The sequence below is a fragment of the Nipponia nippon genome, unplaced genomic scaffold (assembly GCF_047370975.1).
Source record: "Nipponia nippon isolate SJK-2023a ecotype South Korea unplaced genomic scaffold, ASM4737097v1 scaffold_4, whole genome shotgun sequence".
Taxonomy (NCBI): domain Eukaryota; kingdom Metazoa; phylum Chordata; class Aves; order Pelecaniformes; family Threskiornithidae; genus Nipponia; species Nipponia nippon.
Genome location: NW_028262358.1, coordinates 122,493,716 through 122,513,000, shown reverse-complemented (window position 1 = coordinate 122,513,000; position 19,285 = coordinate 122,493,716). Strand labels below are relative to the sequence as shown.

Below are 19,285 nucleotides of genomic sequence, written 5' to 3'. Positions count from 1 at the left end.
GACATGGAAAGTGAACTTGTGTAATTTTCTCATTGTCCAGGGTTATTATCTTATTCCTCTTTTTGTGGGTGTTGAATTTGTGTGCTTTTATACTCACAGTTTGGGGGCTGCTTAGGAAAATAATATTGCTTTTCGCTTAGCTCCAGTGTGAGGCAGATGTGCTGAAGGTCTTTCAAAAAGCAGTATCTTTTTTCAGGTGCTTTTCTTTGAAAGGGTTAGGCTAGAATTTGCAGAGGAAGGAAAAAAATAAAGAAAAAAAACCCAAAGCAAGCCAGCAGCCCTAACTCAAAGCCAACCCAGATCCTTACTCAAAGTTGTCTGTGTGACCCTTTGCCAGGAGCACTTGGTGGCTTTGCCTGTGCTGTTTCATATCTTTACCTCAATGGGACCTATTCACTAGGACTCAGTGCCAGCCCAAGCTCAGCTGGTGCAGTTGTGATCATCCAGAAGTGAAGTCAGGGTGACCTCTGGTCTGTTGGTGAAAGACTGTATGAATGTTTCCTGGGAAAGGATATGTCTAAATCTTAAATAATTTCGTTAGGAGTTGGACACCAGGCACCCAGTTCCTTGTGTCACTCTGAAAACCCCAGTCTGTGACTTGGAGTGTCTGGGGAAGGTGTATTCTTCCCACCAGTTAGATGTGTCCAAGAACTTGAACATATTAGCAGAGGTGTAATGGAGGACCTAGGAGAAAAAGGAGTTTTGAAGTGACAAATAAAAGTGAATTGTACCATCAGCTCAGCAACCTTAATGGTGGATTGCTTGAACTGCAAGACCAAAAGTCCAGCATGCAACTCTTTATGCTACTCCTCAGCAGTGCCTCAGTCTCTGTGCATTTGCAGTTGTTTAAGAGCTATCATACTGTAGCAAATGGAGACCCTAAGCACCATCATATAGTCAGAGATTATCCTGCTGTGAGGAATTTACAGCTCTAAAATGGAGAAAACAAAGGGCAGGAGGGGAAACTGAGGCACAGCCAGGTCTGTGGGTTTTGAACAAGTTCATGGCAGAGCCAGAAGCCTTACTGTGTCTGGTGTGGTCTTGGACATAGAGTTTTCCTCTCCATCCTCCAGTGCTCTCAAGGTGAAAGTCCTCATCATTCAGCTTCAGACCCCTTTTCACAGGTTAGCTGTTTCATAGTTAACAGGTCCAATAGGCTCCATCTTGGCATGGCAAGAGCATAACCCTATCTTGCCAACAGGACTGACGAGGGAATGCTTTGTGTTGCAGGAACCTGCAGCCAGCACCTTCGGGAAGCTTTTTACTTGAGTAAGGGTTTATTGCTTGCTTACTTAGTGTTTCTCTTTAAACAACCAAAGTGTTAGTGCTCACAACGTCAAGCACTAGAAGGTTAAATCAAAATTAACTTGTTGCCGCAAGAACATGTTATATTCCTTTTCTTTATTCTTCATGTTACAGAAATAATATATTAGCACTGCAAAGGCTCAGGCAAAGGGGAACAGAGCTGATCCTGTGGTTGAATTATGAAGTCAAGCTATAAAAGCTCTAATCTAAACTGTGGGATAATGAGATGTGAGAGGATTTTCTGAGGTCCGCTGCTGATCACATCATGTTTGTTTAGTAAGATGGGAGTGTTTTCACTGAGATAAAAGCATAAATTTCATTGAGAGAAGTTACAAAAATGACCTTCAATACTTTAAGCCACAGTGATTTAATGGGACATGGACAAGTATTTTTTAAGCCTTTCTGAGGTTTTTTGCTCTACTTAAGATACATGTGGCTATAACATTGACATGTCTTTCTTTGCCAATGCTATCCAACGGAATTTGAGAAGTATTTTTCCTTGTATTTTCTTTTTCAACAGTGTGGTCAAAAAAATCTCTAATTCAAGGGATGAAAACCTGCACCTCTGAACTCAATGTCTGTGTTGACACAGCCCTCAAGAGGGATCTGTGGAGAAACTCAGGGCTTGGTGAGCTCCCAGATCCATCCACCTTTCACCCCCACAAAGATCACACAGGCAGACAATAGCAGTGTAGAAATACCTGCAGCCTCCCATGGACAGCCAGTCCAGATGAGCCTTGCTGTCTACAAAGCTTTCAGGCAGACTGAGGCTCACCACTTCATATGTGCTCTGAAAGTTAGTTTTCCCTTGTTCCTGGGATCTGTAATTGCCAGTTGCTTGCTGCGGTGGGCTGTGTGTCAGGTCTTGAGGGAGACCTTGTGGTGTGCTAAGGAGAACCCGTAGATGTATCTTGCATGTCATGGTTAGGGTTAGATTAGCTTGCTTTTTCAAAGAGAGATTCAAGTTCTCCTTGCCTAACTGAAATAATTTATCTCACCCTAAAATTGGTGTCCAAGATGCATAAATTTCCCTTGCAAAGTGTTGATTTCTCTCAGATGAAGGAGCCATTTAAATATGTAAGCTTGCTAAGAAGCCAAACCTAGGGGATTTTCAGAAAGAAAGAATTGTATGGAGACCATTTCCCATGTTGTCAATGGAGGTGTTCTCTGAACTGGTTTTGTAAGACTCCATTGTAATTTGGCTGATGAAGAAATAGTAATGCAAAACCATGGCCTTCTGAGGATGGCACTAGGCATCAAGGCTGGGTTTTCCAGTGAGATCTAGAAGAGAGATTCACCCTGTCTGACTGAAATTTCCTGATAGTGAGTAGCTATCATTGAAATCTTGCCAGACTCACTGGTAGATCTCCAATCTAGTGGTGGATATGAAAGAAAAAATATATGGGCAATATAACAGTGGTTCTGATTCTTTGCCTCAATGATTATGTAGCCTCTATGTTTTGTGTAGTATGTCAATACTTAGATTTGTTTCATTTTAGCGCTGTTTTTTTTTAAATCTTTTTCAAGCTTCTGAGGTAAAATTTAAATTTTTCCCATTTTATCTAGAAAAGTCCATCTATTTTGATTTCACATGCAAACTTGAGTTTTCATTTTTGTGTTTAAAGGAACTTTTTCATCTTTCTTTGTTTCCCTTCTCATTCTCTTTTCGTTTAAAGTAATAGTAAAAGGAATACAAAGATAGCAGTCCCACAAATATTATTTTAAATTAGATACAACTGGTGATCTAAAAATACTTATTCTGTTAAAAAATCAGAAAATTGAATATTGATGTGAAATTTTTTAGTTTTCCAAATTAGGACATGGTCCTGTGAGCATGAACACTTGGTAAATGTCATTTCCTATGTTTTTGTCTTTTGTGGATGATTGATGTTGAAGAAATTGAAAGCTCTGAAGGAATCTCTTTCTTCAGCTTAAGAACTTGAAGTTGAAAGGGGTTTTGCTATTGAAAGATGTTTCTAAGATATCTCCTCTAACCCCTTTAAGTGAAGATGGTGAGTGAAGTAAAAAATGCTAGGATACATGAAGGCAGGGGTAGAGAAACACATTCGTGGTGTGACTGCATAAGTCTTGCTTCCACAAGAAATCCAGTAAAGAGGCTAGTTTTCAACTAAAAGGGGAAAAAAATTTTCAATGAAAAATATCCTAAGATTCATGTTACCCATTTTAAAATAACAGAACTCATCATATCCTAACATATAAATGTGTCTGTGTTTTTGACGGACTGACGTGCCATCCCTGACCTACATGTGCTCTTGACCCAAGCGCTGTCCTTCCTCCTGTTTTGCAAAACTGAAATTACATGTTGTGTTAGAACCCAGGTATGACTACACCCCAAAATGAGGTGACATTTCATCTGAGGAAGCCTCAGGAGACCTGGTTTTCAACCTGTTCTCAGCCACAGAGAAACTAGCAGACCTAGCCACATGTCTGTCTTGACTGCAAGGATATCAGAGGGAAACCTCACAGTGGGTTAGAAGCATGCAGGTTCACTTATGTCTTCCTGAATCTCCCAAACAGAAATCATCTGTATCAGGGAGCGTGTATATGTCCTGCAGCCAAAGGGAGCGGAGGTTCCTTGCTGCAAGTCTTTATTTTATTCACCCAATGTCTCTTTACTCTCATCAGCTTGCACTGAGGCTGTTAACTAGTTTCCCTCCCATCACTGAGGTAGGCTAATTGAACAAAAATTTTAAGTAGATTGGGCTATTTCAGCAATGCATTGAGTTGATTGGTGGAGCTGCAGAAAGCTCCTTCTGTTGCCATCACATTTATGCCAAAGTTGAGCAGCATTAAATAATTCTAGTCTCCATTTTGTAAACCGGTACCATTCTTCATTTTTCTGTAAAATACAGCCAAAACTACCTTAAGCGTGTATATTAACCGATGCACACATGACGTGTAAAGTGTTTGTAATACCTGAAATAAAGTATGCATATGTATATATATATATTTACATTGCAAGGTAAAGATGGTAGATGGATAATGGGATTCTGCTGTCTTTGGTGTATAGACCACTGAAATAGTGAAACCATCTTTCTGCCCCAATCTCTTTGGTTACCATCACTCCCCTGCAATCCAGTGATCTAAAAAACAAGGACTGGTGGTGACAAAGCATCAGAGGGAGGCTAAAATCCGTGTGGCATGTGACATAGAGAAAAGGTCACATTGCCCTGCATCAGCCCTCTCTTAAGTCAAGTTAATTAATGATTCTTTTTTTTTCTAATTCAACTGGATGGGCCTCCAGGCAAAGTGCTATTTGTAACGGCACCTCATTCTGGAGTCACCCAGCCTGACGCTGGCTATGCCCCTGCATGTCCCCACGTCTTAAGGCCAGGAGGCATCACCTCAGCCCTCCACTCACTTTTCAAGAATGTGTATTGCTCCCAAGTCACCTGACAAAGGGTGATAATGAGCCTGATCTAGGTGGCTTTCCATAGAAAATCCAAACGCTAGCATAAGAACCATGGAGCAAAGCAGACAGGAGATACAAAGAAAGTCTCAAATGAGAGGCCACAATAATTTACTTCTTCTCTGTTGTGGATGCTCAATGGACTCCTGTCCACAGCAGCAAAAGAGCCACTGGTGGAGCATCTAAAGAGGGAGGGAGATTGAAACACATGGCCAAGAAGTGTCCCTGGTTCTTATGAGGGCAGGTCTCAGGCTGGGCAGCAGTACCTGCCTCTCTCATCAGTTCTGCCTTCACCTCAGTTGGGAGATGTGCTCCTGCCCTGTCCCTTGTGTGCTTGTGCAGAGATGTATGTTGACTGAGGTGGTGTTCATGACACTGGACCTGCTTGAGGTCCTACCGAGAGGGCTGACCTCATGCTCCTGCTACTCTTGCTTCCTGCAAGAATGCAGCCTTGGCCCATGCTTCTGACTCCTGCTGGCATTGATGTCTGCTGTGGATCAGCCCTGTCAGTCTCTGACCCTGGGCTCAGAGTAAATGTTTCTGTGCACACCATGACATAGGGTTAAAAGAAACAGCAAGAGGTTTTACTGAGGTTCACAGTTCTCAGTCAAGGCAAAGGCAGACAACAGATTCTTCTCTCCAAAAACTACTGGTGGCAGAGTCCTGGTGATGTAGCCACTCCTCCTCTCATCCCACTCCTGCTCCTGTATTTGCTCAGTGTATCTGTAAGAAGGATTTCCACAGCTAGTTTGTTTTTGTGAGGCTTTATGCACACACATTTCACCCACTGTTTCTCAGAGCATCTTGATTAGAGGGATGCCCATGCATAATGATCTGTGGAGGGGGCTTACTTGACGGCATCATGCACCAGACTATTTGCCACGATTACATGAGGCCATAACTTCACTGAACTCAAAGATTACGACTGACTATTGAAGACCAGATCTAGGTCCAACTGCATCAACCCAGAGAGACACTAGCTGAGTAGAGACAGGAGATTATTCCCAGGTTTGGTCCTGTGGTGACTCCAATCCTCCCAAAGCCATCCTCCTTGTATTAATTAAGGTGCAGTGGGTAGGCATGTCTCTCTTCAGCTGCTGTCAATCTATTGCTCATTTCCAGCAGGGAGATAACAGCTAGGAGGTGACTAGATTGTCCTTTCTTTCTCTTCCACTCAAGTTTGAAGCCTGCTCTTGCAAAAAATAGAAGGCACACAGCAACAACTTTGTTTCCTGCCTCACTAATAATGGTTTTAATAAGACCTCAAATTGTTTTTCTCAACTTAAAATATTTTTCTAGTGCAAGAAAATGTCAGCTGCAGCCTTGTAAACTGCTGAGTGAACAGTAATACTTTGCAACAAGTACACAACAAATTAAAAAGATATAAGTGTGAAAAAATTCAGAAACCTCCAACAATGCCAGGAGAAGGCCAAATATTTCAAACGTCTGCTTGGTCTTTGCCTCTGGGTGTGAACTGTTGTCTTGAAGGGGCCCAGAATTAATACTGGCTGCAGGTTTCCCTGTTTTCCTTCGGCTCGAGATACCTGTCTAACTGACATGGCCTGTGCCCTCTGTTAAATTTTGCAGGTAATTTTGTGATCACAACAGCACTCTCCAGGGGCAGACGTTAACGTGGACAGGGGCTATGCCCATGCTAAAATAAATAAAGTAGTGCCAGGCCACAGACATGGAAACACAATTCCCTGCTCTGCAAAAACGGTTACAACAGCCCTTGGCATGCTTTTGTCCTGGGCCAATTAACGCTCTCCCAAACGATTCTTGGGTGCAGTTTGGGAGTGAACATATGCCAAGGAACAGTCCCAGCTGGTCTGTTGGATGAATCCATCCTGTTTCAAAAGCTGAGAGAATTTAACAGATGAATGTAGCCAGACCATGTCAGTTGTCCTCAGTGTCTGGGAATACTCCTGGGCACATCTCATTTACTAGTGGAGATGTAGCCAGAATGTCTCTTCAGGACCATTCATTACTTACATATCTGTGTTGAAGTCAATGTTTTTTGCACTAGTCTGATTGTATCCCACTGCCTCTGGTTTTAAAGCTCTTATTTTTTTCTTTTGGCTGCTGTAGCTGATCTGGGACGTGATCTGCTGTCTTCATAAATCTGCGCTGTGTCGGTTTACTCAGTCTTCAAAGATGCTCAGATTCCAAGAGTTGCTGCTTTTTGGTTTCCCCCCCCCCCCCCCCCCGAAGTGATTAAGCAACCCTGATTATAGTCAATTAAAAGGCATCCTTTCTCTTTTCACTCTACCAGTGCCTCTCATGCTCTTGAGCTGCTTGGAGTGGGATATTTCCCATAAGAACAGCGGGGAGCATGGTGGTACTGTTCTGCACAATGTGGCTGCAAAGATCTCAAACCTTCTGACTACCTTTGTGCTGGTGAACTACAAAGCACCAGAGCCAATTTTATGGCCCTAGAGTCAACTTTCAGTGTGGTCACATGCATAATTGTTAAACTCCCTTATCTTCCTGACCAGACTGGTTGCATCCAAACTGGAATGGTCTCAGACGACGCTAACCATCAGACAGCTCCTAGACACTGTTTTGGTCAGTGTTAGTTGACCTAGACAAGAAAAACATGCCAAGCATTGTTCTAGGAATGTAAAATATGTGTGACTGAGTATCAGGGCTAAGGCATAAGGCTTCACAAGTGTAGACATAGACTCAGTGTATCTCTTTTTAAGGCTGATGGAAAACTGCGTCCCATTGTGTCCCAGAAGGTAGAGTTGAGCCTGGAAAAAGTATGGTTAAAGCTTTTAAGAATTTTCAGCATGGGCAGAATGTCTAATATGCCATCTCTACCCCAGCCCCAGGTAAAGAAATGTCTCCGTGCCAGTTCAGACATTTATTCCATTTGTATTTTTCTGGCCTCTGTAAAGGAAACAAATCCAACCCACCAAAATCTGGAACAGGCTGCCCAGGGAAGTGGTTGAGTCTCCATCCCTGGAGGTATTTAAAAGACAGGTAGACGCGGTGCTTGAGGACATGGTTTAGTGGTGGACTTGCTTGAGGACATGGTTTAGTGGTGGACTTGGCAGTGATAGGTTAACAGTTGGACTCGGTGATCTTAAGGGTCTTTTCCAACCTTAACAATTCTATGATTCTATGAAAATCTCAGACATTGTTGTTCCTGGCTGCAGTGTTCATAGATAGGTTCTGAGATATTTTGTCCCTCTTCAGTCCCCATTGGCATCACTAAGACTGAAAGTGATTCCCCATCCTCCTACAAGAAAGGTTTGGTGTCTGGGAGCAGGACTCTGAAAGGTTGCAATTTCCTTCCAATCCTTCCTATTGATCTCTCAGATACGAAATAGAAGTAAGAGCATTAACTAAAAAAAAAATAACCTGAGGAAGCTGAGTGATGCCTTCCTGTTCTTATAGTGATTTCTGTTGGTTAGGGCAGGGAGGAGACAGATTTGGGGAGTACAAGAGATGCTCGGATGGTCTTCAAAATAGTAGTTTTCATTGATGCTACTTGCTCAAATTGTATGTAAAGGCAGAACCAGAACTATTCTGGTTCACAACACATTCTATGCAGAGACTTCTTGCATAAAGTGGAGTGTCTTTATGCTTCTTATAAACCTCTTTTCACTAGTTATTAAGTGGACAGAATCGATATCTCAGTTTTGGTGTTTATTCCTAAACTTACTGTGTATGGTTTGGGATTGCCTGAGAAAATATTAACCATCTGGGCTTGAATTATATGGAGAATCTGATTATTACCCCAGACTGTAGCTGTCAGGTCCTAGGAAATCTTTGCTTCCAGCAGTGAGAGAAGGTGAAGTGCCAGGATGGATTTGAAAGTTGGACCTGGTGTAGGTACACCCTCAGTTCCCTGTAGGGATCAGTTCCTAAATGGTAAAGCTCTGTTTCTTTTCTTGCCCTCTTTCAACTCAAAGCTGTCTGAGGAGTGTCTCACTGTCATCTTTTTCAGAGCATATCTAAGGGGAGTCCTATCTCCACAGATCCCTGGCCATACCACTTTCCAGACAGATAATCTCAATCCATTCTCGCTCCAGTCCAGTGCTGTCAGTTTGCACAGATCAGTAGAATGATTACTAAATGGTCATGTAAACACTGTTATGGTTAACCACGGTGTACTGATCTCCTCTGATCATCCTATTCGGTACCAAGATGACTGGTAAGGCCTGGGGTTAAAACGTGGCTGTGGTGCCTCAGAGATGCGGTGCAGGCTTTGATGATACAGGTCTGATCAACGTCCATATGCCCCTTAGATGCCTGCTGGATGCTTGTGCAAAGGTCAGGTGTCTTTAGTGCTCTCCCAGAAGGTTTTTAATGGAATGAGCTGCTAGCTTTTATCCTTTCTCATAATTTTATGAGGCAGAATCCCCCCTTCCCCCAGGCAAGCAGCCAGCCTGCCACTAGCTATTCGCTTTAAAATTATGATGAAGCTTGAAATAAAACACAGCCATGGACTGAACCCACTAACCCTCAGTCCAAAGGTATTAAGGCTGCTGGTTGATAGAGACAATATCTAGTTCTTGGAAATGTTTTGCTTCTAGCACCCTGGATGATTAGGAAGAGAGGACTAGGCAAAAAAGATAATGATTCTGTATTTGCTGTGGAAATGGCAAGTGCAATTAGAATTGCCAACTGAGTTGTGATCAAAATTCTGATTAATTACTTACTGCTATTTCACAGAGAAGAAATTAGTGCGTATCTAATTGGTGTTACTGAAATGTATTCTGTGCCTCACTTGCATAAATTAAATGTAAAGAACAAATCTACACCACATGTATGAGAGAGAGAGAAAGAGAGGGAGCAAAAGAGAATGTATGATACTGGGCAAGATCCTCGGGTCATGTAAATCAAGACTGCTCTGATGAAGTCTCTGGATGGTAAGGCTCGGACCTGGGATGCTAAAAGAGCTACTTTGATTTGGATGTTTACTGAGGGTCTGTGCTACATAAAAAGAGGAGGTCAGACTAGAGGATCACAGCAGCCTTTCTTCTAGTCTTATCGAATCTCACTCTATCAAAACCAGTCACAGCAGTATCAAATCCTATTTTCAGCTCGTGATGCCATGGCACCAGCCCCCACCATACCATCAGAGACTTCCTATCATATTATTTTTGTTTGCTTATTTATTTCAATTTCAGCTCTGCACATGCTCTAGGCACATATACGATAGTGGCAATTACACATTGTACAAAGCACATCAATAATTTTAGTATGAAAGAGAAGGAAAATGCAGAGCTATGATTCTAGTGCTTTAATCGGCAGGACCACATTATGTCAATGAAGTAGGGACACGGAGGACTGATTAGATAAATTCCCCCTTGCAGTTCTAGCACCCGGCACTGAAGTGCCCACCATGTTCTGAAAATGAAATGTATGCATTAAAAATGTATCTGCATTTATTTTCCCTCTGGTGTCTTTTTGGTTTTTCTAACAGACAGACTCTTATGGAAAAGAAAAGAAAAGAAAAGCATCCCTAGATGAGAACTTTGGCAGTCCATTTGCTCTCTATAAAGAAGTCAACTTGGTACCTTGGTGGAGAGGGCTGTTAATGTCAGTGGGTATTAGATGAGCCTCATTGTCCCTACTGCCCCTCAATTAACTCTTATTCTCCAAGCAGAAATGGGAAAAAGATTGCAGAAGTGGTGAAGGAAACAGACCTTCTCATTTTGTTCATATCTCTGGAATTTATTGTTACCATGAAAGAGGTTATTTTCCTAAGCAGGGGCCTAATTCTGCTTGCATACTGTAGGTGTAGCTGTACCAAATTTAAAGGGTCACTCCCTCCCAAAATTGCAACGAAATCAAGCAGCTATATTAATTGCCTTGCAGCGTCTTGCCATTATCCTTACCTTTCCTTGCCTTTTGCCCATCCTCATTACAATGGCATCAAGTATATGTTCTAACCATCAAATATTCTTTTTTCTTTCTTATTCTTTTCATAATGAGCTGGTGTCCCACCTCTGAAATATTTCACTACTGCCCACTTGAGTCTGAAAGGACATAGCTGTCACCAGTCAGCTGTAATGTTCTTTCTTTTCCTCTCTTCCTATCTCTGCCTCTCTTATCTCCATGATCTTCTTTTCTCTGTCTCCCTCCCCCTCCAGATAGCTTTATTAAATTTGGATCTCTACTTCTGAGGCCTCTGTGTCTGAGCTCCCATTCCATGTGAGCCATGGAGAGCAAAAGAAAACAAAAGTCAAGATTCCCTTATGTTCCTCCTCCTCTCAATGTCCTTGACAGCACAGGGATCCTTTCCACATTGCATCCTTCTGGTTGGGTATTCAGGTTACTGACTGCAGTGCTGCCAGAATTATTAACCCTTTTTGGACCTCAGGGAAACATAATATACAAGAAAATGTGAATTCATTTTTGACAACCAACAAATGCTTGACATAACAAGCCTTTTGGGCAGGATTTGGGTTGGAAAGTGAGACCTCTGCTGAAAGCTCTGCCCCAAGGAGATTATACATAAACAGAATTCCTGTGGCTTTCATGGAGAGTGGTTATAGCCCAGATGTCTTGATAAGCCACTGCAAATTTAGAACTGGGTTGGACCAATTTTCTACCTGCTGGATTAGTCTTAGTACTCAGTACTTAGCGTACTCCGACTCTGGAATGAGCCTTTCCATACTGCTGGGATACAAACATGACCTACAAGGCTTCAGCCTGGCGTCCCCTAAGATTCCCAGGTGAGGATGAGAAAACTGAGAAAACCCTGCCAGATGGGCTCTTTGTAGCCTCTTCAAACTGGCTTGACTCTTCATGGCACTCTGGGAGCTGATGGGTGCTCTCTGATGGCCCAAAACAGCAGAAAGGCCCATGCAGGTTTCTGCTGAGAGCCCGCCACCTAAGCTTTTCAATTGTTATGCCCCCCAAAATTAATATATTCAATATATTGTTGATGCCATGGAACGAACAAGTAAAAATCATGCTTCTGCTCATCTTATGTATCTGTCTGGCAATGCTGGTTTTATACCAAAAAAAACAGACCCAAAATTGTCCATACTGGTAATTCTCTTCATAAAAGTTAAATAATATAGACTATTATGTGTGAAGGGCATCCTTTAAATACTGGCAAGATGCCTGAGCAAAGCAGCCTTTGGGAATCTGTATTGCTCTGCCTATCTTAACACTGTTTCGGTGTTCTTGTTTTCACCAGTGCAAAAGCACTAAAACGTCTCAAAGAAACAAACCTGCTTAATGCACCTGTCTGGTTTCCTGTGCACAGCTAGTCTATTCCCGCATGATAGCTTTGAATTAAATTTTGTAGCAATTGAATATTTGTATGCTTAACCACATATTCAGGGCAATGATAAATAAATACACAGTAACCCAATACTAAAAGTCTCAAAAATGTTATTGACTGGCATGTTTTAGGGCTTGAGCATAAGGTAAGCACCCTCAATAACTTTTTTTTTTCTTCCACTACAATCTAGAGGATGAAATCATTGCCCCATGTAGGAATGCAGCTTTATAATTTTATTCTCAGATAGGGTCAAAATATCAGCTGTTTTATATAGACCTAAGCATCAAGCTGTCATCAAATAGACCACCTGAGGAAGTGGCCTGCTGGGAATGCATTTTAACCATCCAAACAGAGACATCTAAACCTTTGCAAGCTCAAGCACCAGAAATCACAGGGAAAAGCAGAGAACAAATGGGCTTTGGTTTTAGTCCCTTCAAGCACCATACGATGGGCCGTTACTTCTCTTTTCTGTTTCCCATTGCAGGCTGGGATGTTTTCAGACTAAACAATTCCCTGTAACCTGAAACCCAGCCATCATTTATGGAAGTACCCTGTGCAGCATGGTTAATAAATAAAAAGTTAAGAAAAATAAAAAGACAACCTTTCTACTATTAACAAAAGACTCTTCAAAGCTATTCTTTTGCTCTGGGCTTTTAAAATAATAAGCTGAAAAAATACATTAGAGAGCAGACTCCTTTCTAGCCACTTCATATTTCATTTTGCCTCTCACTTGTCTATTTATTTTCATGTCTTTCCTGATTACTTCTCAATTGTAGAAAGGCAACATTAGGCACAATGAGTTTTAAATATACTCTCTGGCCAAAATAACTCCAAGGGTTGTCTGAAATTTCAAACTGCTTAGTACTAAATCTGGAATAAAATGCAAAGGGAGTGATGCCTACTAGTTAGAGCAGGACAGTCAGGACCGCGTGGGTGCTTGCAGTGCTCCACTAATGTAGTTATTCTTTTTCTCGGTGAGTACCATACCACACAACCAGGATCAGTGTGACTCTGAGTTCATTCATGTTTATTTGAAGATGAACAAAACTATCTGGTACAGTACAAGAGATGCTCCAGCTCCAAACCTACTCTTTCCCTGTTGGAGCTGTCCAGAAGACTTTGATGGGACAAGGAACAGGCCTTGGATTACCTAAAACAAGCACACCTGAGTATAACGACTATTTGCAAAAGTAAGCCTCAAAGCCTCTTCAAACCATTTTGCATGTGTATGTTAGGTATAAGAGCATCATTAGGATCACAGACCTTCTTCAAATAATTTTCAACCCTGGCAGCTTCTCTGGACATACTCTAAATTGGGAGTTTTTTCCTAGTAAACATATAAAAGCCTAAAATGTAGATATACAATGATTTGTGATAAAGCCCTCAGAAGCCTGATCTAACTTTGCAGTTAGCCTTGCTTTGAGCAAGGGGTTGAAATAAATGACATCCAGAAATCTCTTCTGACCTATTTTTTCCTAAGATTTTATGTAGGCATAGTATTTTAGGACTATGCCTACAGGCACATTTGGTTTGCTTGTAAGTCGTGTTTGAAACCAGTCTCCTTCCATCCCTGCACTTGTGTTGGTTCCAGAGGTTAGAAATTAGTTTTACAGACTCTCGTTGTGTTTGCTCGGATGTCTCTCTTGCAATAATTTCTCTATTTCTGTGCTTTCCAAAGTATTTTGCTCAGTGCCCCATTTCCTATGTGAGCTGTACTGCTCAGGAGCAGAGAGCGCCATTGTTGCACCAAAAGCCCAATGCAGAATTTGCTCATTTTCAGGGTTTTTCAAAAAAAGTTGTTTGCATCCTGTTTAGATCTTTGTCAGGGAGAGGGGTGCTTTCTTTATTATTTTCTATATTAACATGGTAGTGGCTTCATCTTCCTTCTTTCTGTCTTTCCCCTTGTTCATAACTGGAGAAGACAGTTACTTTAGAGGTGTGTACAGAGCTATCATTTCCCACATGTTTCAGAATAGGAACATCTATTACTCTAGCTGTGCTGCAAGCCTCGTTAGTTACATCATTAGGAGCTGGACTCATTTCACCTAACTTCAGCTGTCTGAATACAAGCCTCCAGTCCAAACTAGCTGTCTATGTTTCCCATATAGCCAGTAGAGACAGATACCTCCAGAAATGATACAATCCATCCAAGGGAAAGCAGGAATGAATGACCCTCTAAAAGTCTCTCTTTCTCTCTTCTCTAATGATTATTGTCTAAATGAACAGCTTAGACTAGACAATTAGCTTAGACTAGATGCTTAACATTTAGGCAGCTAAAATTAATGTGATGAATCCCATTCTATGTGCTCAGATAATGACTTTAGCCTTTGTATCTCAAATTTTAGCTCTTCAATATGTTTTCATAGGTGTTCAGATTCTGCCCTATGCTTTCAGATTAATATCGATTTCTAAGGCTTAAAATACTTGCCTCCCATTACTGTTCATTGTCATAAATATGTCACGGCATAATATAGCTATCTGTACCTGTAATGAAATCCTTCTGCTTTAAGATTCAACTCCATAGCCCATACAGGACTAACATTGCTGAAAATCACCCTAATAATGTTACTATTGTGCTTGTGAACCTTTCTGTCATGAGCACAGGCTCTAGGACTGTGCCTTCAGCCAAGGCAAAGAAAGAAAAATAGGAAGGAAGGAAGGAAGGAAGGAAGGAAGGAAGGAAGGAAGGAAGGAAGGAAGGAAGGAAGGAAGGAAGGAAGGAAGCAAGGAAAACTGGAGGCAAGGTTGCTAATAAAAAGATATTGGAGGCATTGGGCAGGATGGGGAGAGAGCTCAAGAAGTCACCTCACCCATCCATTTGCTCCAAAGCAGTATCTATACTTACACTGCTCCCAAGAGAAATGAATATAACCTGCTAAAATCTCTTTGATTGTGTTAGTTCCACCAGGTTCCTAATCAGTTGGTTTCAAGGTCTTGTTATTTTATTATTTTTTTACTAGAAAGATGTTTTTCTAATCTTTAACCTAAATCTCTCTGGTTAAAATATTAATACCTTTTTTATGTTCTCTCCACACTGAACATGGTAAACCAACCTTCCTTCCTCCTGATCATTTTTATGAAGCTTCTATAAACTAATTATACTCTAATATACTAATTGAAATGTCTGCAGCCTTTCTGGGCTGAACTTGGGATATTTGAAATATGTTTGTTTCAATGGTATATCTGGGGAAAAAAGGCTTTTCCATAAGATAGTTTTACAGAAAAATTTTGTACAGTCCAAAAATATTATAATTTCTCAGGTAAAGCTGAAAACCTAGTAAAATTTTGCTATTTAGTCAAAATGTTTGATTTGTTAATGAACAAAAAAAAGGGAAAACAATTTTAGGGCAAATAGAATCATAGAATCATTTTGGTTGGAAAAGACCTTTAAGATCATCAGGTTCAACCATTAACCTAGCACTGCCAAATCCACCACTAAACCATGTCCCTAAGCACCACAACTACCCATCTTTTAAATACCTCCAGGGATGGGGACTCAACCACTGCCCTGGACGGCCTGTTCCAATGCTTGACAACTCTTTTGATGAAGAAATTTTTCCTAGTATCCAATCTAAACCACCCCTGGTGCAACTTGAGGCCATTTCCTCTTGTCCTATCCCTTGTTACTTGGGAGAAGAGACCAACTCCCACGTGGCTACAACCTCCTTTCAGGCAGTTGTAGAGAGCAATAAGGTCTCCCTCAAGCCTCCTCTTCTCCAGACTAAACAACCCCAGTTCCCTCAGCTGCTCCTCATAAGACATGTGCTGTAGACCCTGAGCTCTGTGCTGAGCTTCGTTCTGTCTCTCCTTCACATATGTCTTATAAAAATAATTGTCATTTTTAAGCTTAATTCTAACCCGCATACTTCCAAAATCTGCAGGTATTTGGTGTTTTACTTCTGGCCCATTTCTAATCGAAAATCATTCAGTCTCTGTGAGTCTGTTCCCAGGACCAAAGAACTGTTCTCATTGAGAAGAAATAACAATAATAATAGTAAAGTGGAGTTCCTTGCAAATTTTATTTTGAGGCAGTTCATTTTATCCCCTCACTTTATTTTTGCAGAAGAAAAGGATGATTTGTCTTTGCAGTGAGTGCAGGCCAAGGAGGAAAAGAGAAGCTGAGAACCTTCCCATCCATAATAAAACCTGGCAATGATGGTCTTAATAGAGTTCAAGTTTATTTGACTAATTCTTTCACCACTTGCCAGAGAACATACTTTTGTTTGCCGTAACAAACTGAGCTCTTTCCTCCCCCATTTCTCCAGTGGGTAGCACAAGCACTTGTGTGGAGCACACATTACTGCTAACCGTTATGATGTTTGCTGTCAAACTCATTTATTTATGCAACTGCTGTGGAAAGGCCTGGGGCCCATAAGCAGCCCTGAAAGATTTCAGAGCCCTGGTGTGGGGTCATGAAAGGGAAAGTGAGGGGGAGGGTGAAGCCTCCACTGGTTATGAGAAAGGAACTGACACAGGAAATGGTCACATATGGCACAGATTTATTGTGTCCGGGACTTCCCATTCAAAACTCATTATATCCACAGCTCAGAGCAGTGCATGGCATGGCCACATTCATTTTTAGGTCTGGCATCTGATGAAATTGCTGTTCGGCTTTCGGGTGGCGGCAATAGTTTTGTCGTTCCTTGGCCGGAGAGATGGTGACTGGAACTGTGTTGGCAAAGGCTCTGCCGTTCGCTGCCCCTCACCTTTATGTTGAGCCCTGGATATATTTGGCTAAAGCTTCAGTCAACAGGGTTGCTGGTCAGGAGGAGAGAAAACTCCTTCTGGGCTTTAAATACACCTAAAGGAAACCAGGAATATCTTAAGGGGAAGCATAACAGGAAAAGCTTTGGTAGCGACATGAGAAACAAATTGATACTTGCGGAACAGTATGGTTTTTGAAGGTGAAATACTTTGGACCAAAATATGTTTCTCTTTGCATTTTAATCTTTTAATCATCTTTCCTGGGAGACAGAATCCCTCTCACACCCAGCTATTGGCTCTTTGAATGATGGTTAATGAATTCAAGAGGGTTGTGGGAATAGTTTGTTTGTATTCTCTGCTTCATGAGAACATCTAAAAGCTCTAGTCAGGGCTCTGGGTCCTATTTTGCTAGGTGCTGTACAAAAAGCCATTCTTTCCACTCCTTAGCTGTGTGTTAATGGATCCTCCAAGCCCTCAGGAAAGCTTTGGAGACCCTAATTGTCTCTCCCGTGCCATCCTGTGAGAGTTCACTCTGTCCTGTTCACTCCAGTCCCATGCCACACTTTTAATTGCATTACAGTAGGGTTTAAGGTAATGACTCCCGCAACATCTTTTTCTCCTTCTTTCAGGGTTACAATTTCAGGGTGCTTAATTTACATCGCTTTTGGGGACTCTCTGAAAATGCACAGAATCATGAAGTATAGATCAATTATGTTGTTTAATCCTTTTTGTCTCCATGCACAATATAATGTCAGGTAACGTTTCTTTTGTCACCATATTGGATTTATTCCCTAAATAAACATTATGGGCAACTTTGTGTTGTCAGGATGGCTAAAATGACTAAAGTTCCCTAACCATTAATGATAATGAGGACAAAAATCCTCCCTAATTGTGTCTTTCTGATTAAGTTTAATAAAATGATTGACAAGCTGCTCTGGGCCAGTGCTGACAATAGTAGGAATGGACCCAATGTCTACAGAGTCAAGAAATGCTAGGGTATGGGCACTGGACCTTCCTGGTCACTCCTACTATGCCAGCAGAACAGCTCCAAGCCCAGTTTGGTCCCAGGCAACCCAGCAGTGTCCAAGACAATTCCTGGGCACTTTCCAGAAACTAGCATAAATCAGGTGCCAGTCCAAAAAGGCAGTTTGGAGGTGGCCACCATCTTTTGGAGGGTCAGTGGCTTTAATATTATGGGAGTGCCATGCCAGTTGGTCTCAGGGACAAGGAACTGGCCTTGGCACTGGTTATTTTATTAGTTTTCATGCATGCAGTGCCGTAGCTGCTCAGTTCCAGCCTAGTCTTCTGGCACAGACAGCCAAGGTATTTCCAGGTATGGTCACCTTGCGGTGGCAGCAGGGCATTTGAGAAGTTCCGTGGCACTATAAGTAACATCGCTTAATTCAACCATGACACAAGGCCTGGGATGGGCAACCTCACTAAGGGGCATTTCAGATTTACTGACCTACCTCCTTTGAGAGGGCTCAAGGTATATTCTCCTGGCTAGTTTATTATCCTCCCCAGCTTTTCACAGTTTTGTGAGATAGGTTTGATATTTTCTCTCAAACACAAAGACCAAAGGTGGTCTCTCTGACTCAAGAGGTTCCTAACCTGTAAATCACTGAAAGCTTGGGGAGCATTCGCGTGAACATTGCTATATGCATGCCTTGTTCCCATGCTCTTTCTAGATGACTCTTTTTGATCATTGTTGGAGAGCATCCTGGCCTAGATGGGCTTCTGGTCTCTCTTCTTAAGACTTGATTTGTATACTTGTGCTTTAAGGCCAAGAATGAGTTATGGCTGTAGTCTCTGGGAACTGGAAAACTGCAATTTTTTGTTCAGAACTTGCAAAGATATACTATCATCTGTAACATATGCGCCTTACCTCTTAGGTATGGAGGAACTCTGAAGGTTTGGTGTTAGCATAAAAATATATAACCATATGAAAGATGCAAATAATGTTTGATTTCACAGTTAATAAATACTAGCAACATGTGTGGCCATACCAATGCATGCAAACAATGAATGCAAGAACAAATGCTTTACATACTATACCTGTTTTTCCATAGATTTGTATGTGAAAGGGAAGGGCCAATGCAGATCCTGTGGTGTGTAACAAGGGTGAGCTTATGCTACAGTTTTTCCTTTCAATTCACTAATAACTGTTTTTTTTCTACTTGGGCACCTATTTTTACAAAACGTGTAGGAACATAGTATCTTTGAGTCCACAAATGTGTCTGAAATTTGCCAGGGGGTTCAAAGTTTTTTATGGAGGAACGATAAACAGGAGAGTATAAAAACCCACATAGTGTGATCTTATGAGACTCATTTCCTTCTAAAATAATTTTCTTTAAAGAAAGAATTAACAGCCTAAAGCAATCGCTCCATTTTTATTTAAACGGTCCCTGCTATGATTATATATTTATGTGTGTATATCTCACACACATACCTACACAAATACACGAGCAAGCACACATGCCACCATGCATTCCTATGTGTGTGTTCCCAACACACACCTTGTGAGAAACCCACCACAAATAAGTTACTTGGCATTGCATATCTGTGTGTTTATCCCCCACGGGAACACCGGGAAACTCAAT

At 41.5% G+C, this 19,285-nt stretch overlaps 1 protein-coding gene across 25 annotated transcripts in view; it reads left to right on the top strand.

Annotated features, from left to right (window-relative positions):
* The window catches only part of PKHD1 (PKHD1 ciliary IPT domain containing fibrocystin/polyductin), a 268,857-nt gene that overhangs the window by 215,523 nt on the left and 34,049 nt on the right, over positions 1–19,285 (top strand). The window lies entirely within an intron of this gene.